Source organism: Prionailurus bengalensis, chromosome B1 (genome assembly GCF_016509475.1).
Source record: "Prionailurus bengalensis isolate Pbe53 chromosome B1, Fcat_Pben_1.1_paternal_pri, whole genome shotgun sequence".
In the NCBI taxonomy this organism is placed as follows: domain Eukaryota; kingdom Metazoa; phylum Chordata; class Mammalia; order Carnivora; family Felidae; genus Prionailurus; species Prionailurus bengalensis.
In genome coordinates this window covers 150148298-150154317 of record NC_057344.1, presented here as the reverse complement: position 1 = coordinate 150154317, position 6020 = coordinate 150148298, and positions in this window count along the sequence as shown.

The window sequence follows — 6020 nt, the reverse complement described above, 5'->3', positions numbered from 1 at the left end:
AAAATTGTAAGATTTCAGTATACCTCGGAAACCAGTAAATCAAGCAAACAATAAATTAGTATGAAAATTGTTTTTGTAACAAAAGTTGAAAGTTGATTTTTTTTAAAAAAGTTCATTTTTTTATTTTGAGAGAGAGGGGGGTGGGGCAGGGGCAGGGAGTGAGGGAGAGAAAGAATCCCAAGCAGGCTCCATGTTGTTAGTGCAGAGCCCAACGTGGAGCATGATCTTTTGACTGCTAGATCAAGACCTGAGCTGATACATAGAGTCAGATGTTCAACCTACTGAACCACCCAGGCGCTCGGGAAGTTGAGTATTTTGGCAAAACAAGTAACAAGATTCATCAGTTGAATTCGGTAGCTCAAAGGAAGTATGTACATTCTTTTCAATTGCAGATGAAAAATTTTGTACAATTGAACTTAGACATGGTCACAGATAAAACCTCAACAAATTCTAACGTATCTATGTAAAACAACTCTTGACTATAGTGCAAGAAAATTTTAAAAAATCATTGATTAAAAGGAATACCCTTCCCCCAAACATGTACATTAAGAGTTCTATTCAGTGTAGTGGACTGAGTTGATTTTAATGGACTCCACGCTTTTCCACTTCTGCTTCAGTTGCATGCATATACATCCTGAAGAAAAGACAACATAGAACAACATACACAGCCAAGTCTGAAACCACGAAAGGATATCCACCGATTGTTAGGTTTAATAAAAGGAAATTCCATGAATAGATGCTTGTAGGAAGTATAAAAAAGTGGTTTTGGGGGAGAATAAAAAAAACTTTGGGGCACCTGGGTGGCTCAGTCGGTTAAGCGTCTGACTTCGGCTCAGGTCAAGATCTCACAGTTCGTGAGTTCGAGCCCCGTGTCAGGCTCTGTGCTAACAGCTCAGAGCCTGGAGCCTGGTTCACATTCTGTGTCTCTCTCTCTGCCCCTTCCCTGCTCATGCTGTGTCTCTCTCTGTCTCAAAAATAAATAAACATTAAAAAAAAAATTAAAAAAAAATTTTTTAAAAGGTAAGTGCCTTAACAATAGGCATCAAAATTTACACTATCTGTAGAGTGCAGTGACTTCAGGCCAAAAAAGTTAAATTATAATGAAATTGGTGATCACGTTAAGCTGCAGCAAAGGAGGTCAGAAAAAAACATTCTGAATGGATGCTTTCACAATCCAGGACATGTGCAGTGTTTGCAGAGATCAGTACCTATTGAAGATTAATTCATGAAAACCACATGAGATAACAACTATACAAAATAGGATGATTTGCACCTAAAGATTGTAGACAGAGGAAAAAAAGTGTTTAGACATGAAAGGGTAAGTTAATATAAGAATGGAATGAGTTGAGAAAGATACATAAAATAACCATTCCAAAATTCTAGAAATCAGAAATTCATTTATTATATGAAATTTAATATTATATGAAGTGAAACTGAACTGAATGGATGAATAGAAGAGCGAACAAGATCAGCTGTAGATGGAATTAGTGAATTTTCTGTTTTCCTGACTGAACCTTGACTGATAGAGCCCCCTAGACCTAAAGGCTCTAGGAATTTACAGTAAACTGATTAAAATAGAGGTGTTACATGCTGACTGCCTACATTAGAGCTCTGATGGTTACCTGTTGTACTTCGAAGGCTTTTTTGTTTCTAATTGTTCTCCTGGCATTGATCACCTATCCTATATTTTATTGCAGCATCTGGGATTGATTTCAATGTCTTTGCCTCAATTAAAAATTTTTTTTAAATAATTTTTTTAATGTTTTATTTATTGTTGAGAGACAGAGAGCACAAGTGGGGGAAGGGCAGAGCAAGACAGACAGAGGATCTGAAGTGGGCTCTGCACTGACAGCAGCGAGCCTGATGTGGGGCTCGAACTCAGCCATGAGATCATGACCTGAGCCAAAGTCGGACACTCAGTAGACCGAGCCGCCCTCATTTTTTTTTTTTTTTTAAGAAAGAGAGAGAGAGATTGAGTGTACAAGTGGGGGAGAGAGAGAGAGAGAGAGAGAGAGAGAGAGAGAGAGAGAGAATCTTAAGCAGGCTCCACACTCAGTGCGTGGAGCTCCCTGATGTGGTGCTTGATCACACAACCCTGGGATTGTGACCTGAGCCAAAACAGAGTCAGACAGTAAATTAACTGAGCGACCCAGGTGTCCCCTTGCCCCAGTTTTTATTTCATTCCATTCTGACTCTCAAAACCTGCATGTCCTCATGATTGATCAGTCATAGCTCCGAAGTTCATCTCTGACTTAGTATTTCTAATTAATTGTTGCTAGTTTATATGATCTTATTTTTGATCGTTATAATCAATCTTTGTTTTTTTGCCACTCTGGGCCCTGTCATCCATGACCCCAGAATTCTATATTTTTTAGATAATAAGTTTACCCTTTGCAGCTTGTCTTCACCAAAGAAGAGTCAGTAGAAAAAACACCACAGTAGACAATGTGTGCAGTACATGCAAACAACAACAAACCTGAAGAGAAAAAAAACATACAAAAAGATGGCCAATTAAACCCAATAAACTGCATTTCCATATGTTTTGCATTGGTAAAATAAATATCCACCATAGGAGAGGCACCAAATAACTGATGACTCTAGAGCTGGTCTGATGGCTCTTTCGACAGATTGGTGATGGGTGCAGAGATGAAGGTTTACACATGGCCTACCAGAATGACTCCCTCTAACTATGACTGGGCTACTACTACTGATACAAAGAATCTAGCCTGCTCGTATGTCTACTTGGATTATACTTCTGGAGATCAATGGGGCTGAAGATTCGGTGGGCCTCCTTCATGCTTATCTTTGTCAGGGCTTCATATAACCCCCATTTCACAGACTTCACTTTAAAATTATTCATCTGAGTTGTATCATGGTGCAGTACCCAAAGGTACAGAATCTTTGGGATGCTAAAAAATGAGAAATTTGAAATATCTGCCGTGCCAGTTTTCAGTTTATTGTGTCTCAGCTTCAGATTCAGCTTTGTGATCTTGAATCTGGACCCTGTAAACATTTCTTCTTTGCTAACTGGATAAATGTCAAGCTTCACCAGTAGAGGTCCCTGGAGTGACTTTTATTATTATCTGGTAATTTTTGTGAATATTATTGGATTTTAAGAACATATATTTTTAAAAATGTACTTAAAAGTTCTAAAGATACTTTTAAAAATATAAGAAATCTTAATATTTGTATTACTTATTTGTATTACTTATCCTTTAATAGATACTGCATTCTATATGGAAATCAAAACTCCTACACAGTTCCTGATGTAGATGGACCCATCTTCCCTGTGTTATTTTCAAGATTAACTTCATAATCACTTGATTTTTGTCTTTGACCTCTATGTTGCTTACAAAATTCTGACTGTAAGCTGTATATTTGAAATAAACAGTATTAACACAGAGATTATAAAGATGAAAAAAGTTACATCAATCCTGTCATTCTGTGTAACCGCTTGGAGTTTTTGTGTTTAAATTTTTTTGGACAACTTAGACATTTGAAAGCTGTTAGGATTGATCTTGAAGAAACAACCACATGGATAGTATTGTAGTTTTTGCAATGTATAATGGGATTTTTGTGACTCTGTTCAATGTATCTTTATGTTTGCCTCTTTTCCTAACTCTATGTATATATATTGCTTTATGTGAAACTGCAAAATTAAAGTGAATAAGAGGATTCTTTGATCATGTATGATTGGACATAGGTTTATGTATCTGATTATATGGTCTAAGAATTGCAAAGATCAATTTTTTTAGAATAAAACTGTATTTATTACATTTTAATATAGTCAAAACACATGTTTAAAATTACACAATTAAAAACATTTTTAATTTCTGAATGCAATTATAAGTGACATAAAATTATTTTATTGTTAAAATGATTTTTGGTAATAACATTATACACTGTATGATGAATATATTGTTAAAACTTTACCTTGTATACCAAATATACTACCTAACCCATTTTCTGTTATTTTTGGTGTGGTTTACAGGTATTATTTTCAGTGTAGATTTTACTTAAATTCCATGTTTTTAAGCCACTGTAGTCAACTTATAAAAATTACTTATCAAGCTAAAATACAGTGGAATAAAATTACACTTAATTCCCTTAACACAAATTATTAATATGTATGCAAATATAAAGAATAGGTGCTTAACTCAAGGACAATGTAAATAAAAGCAATTTTGCTTGTGCTTTAGGTTTGCTTTATATCAAGTCCTGTGGGAACACTGCCAGAAATGCTGTTTCCCACAAGGGTTACAACACTTAGGAGAAAATAATTACAGTTAATTTAGATTTTGACTGTTTGCACTTTTATTTTTATTTGAACAAAACTGTTGGTAAAGCCTTGTATTTAACCATTATTCTAGATTTATAAAACTGGATCTTTTAGAAATTATGTTATGTTAAAGGCATCCAAATTGGTCTATAAAATACTAGCTTATCTTACCAGAGAAGGCTCCGAGGAAACCTGGTATTATTAAATACCTACCTTTCTGGTATTTAATTTCTAAGTGATTAAAGCTTTGAAAATTGTTGTTGCAGAGCAGAAAACATTAAAATATTTTCAGTTTCACTGATGCTTTTATCCACATTTACATCCAGCACTTAGATACATTATGATATGCACAGTTATCACAGGGACAGTTTGCATTATTTATGTGGCTTTTAGTTTATAATGAGGTTAATTATGCACAAATGCATAATATATACAGGAATGTAGGTGCATTTGCAACAATGCTGACTATACCTCATTTCCACCTGAAAGACAATGACAAATGTTACGAAGTAAAAAGAAAAATCTAAGAGAAAGTACTTCTACTTGAAACAGAAAACACCTAAGATACGGTGTTCTATACATAATCTGCATTTTTATTGAGATAGTTCATATTCATGTAGTTTCTCAACAATCTGTAAGCAAACTCTAACATCCAGTATGTTTCAAAGTACCTGTCATTTCCATATAAGCAAAAAGGCCTGAGAAAAAAATGTTGGGTATTATACCATGAGTGAGGCAATATAGAGGGGGCCTTGAAATTATGTCTACTAGAGTGGGGGGAAATCTTTTCACACACAATTTCTCAATTATAGTAGTTACTTTGCAACAAAAAACCGTATTTTTATATTTTTTAATTTTATTTAAAAAAAAATTTTTTTTTTTAACGTTTATTTATTTTTGAGACAGAGACAGACAGAGCATGAACAGGGGAGGGTCAGAGAGATAGAGGGAGACACAGAATCCGAAACAGGCTCCAGGCTCTGAGCTGTCGGCCCAGAGCCCGACGCGGGGCTCCAACTCACGGACCGCGAGATGGTGACCTGAGCCGAAGTCGGACGCTTAACCGACTGCGCCACCCAGGCGCCCCTAATTTTATTTTTTAAAATTTACATCCAAGGGGCGCCTGGGTGGCGCAGTCGGTTAAGCGTCCGACTTCAGCCAGGTCACGATCTCGCAGTCCGTGAGTTCGAGCCCCGCGTGGGGCTCTGGGCTGATGGCTCAGAGGCTGGAGCCTGTTTCCGATTCTGTGTCTCCCTCTCTCTCTGCCCCTCCCCCATTCATGCTCTGTCTCTCTCTGTCCCAAAAATAAATAAACGTTGAAAAAAAAATAAAATTTACATCCAAATTAGCATATAGTGCAGCAGTGATTTCAGAGTAGATTCCTTAGTGCACCTTACCCATTTAGCCCATCCCCCCTCCCGCAACCCCTCCAGTAACCCTGTTTGTTCTCCATATTTAGAGTCTTTTCTGTTTTGTCCCCCTCCTGTTTTTATATTATTTTTTCCCCTCTCTTATGTTCATCTGTTTAGTTTCTTAAAGTCCTCATATGAGTGAAGTCATATGATTTTTGTCTTTCTCTAATTTCACTTAGCATAATACCCTCCAGTTCCATCCATGCAGTTGCAAATGGCAAGATTTCATTCATTTTGAGCCAAATAATACTCCATTGTATGTGTATATATATATATGTATATATGTGTGTATATATATGTATATATGTGTATATATATGTATATATGTG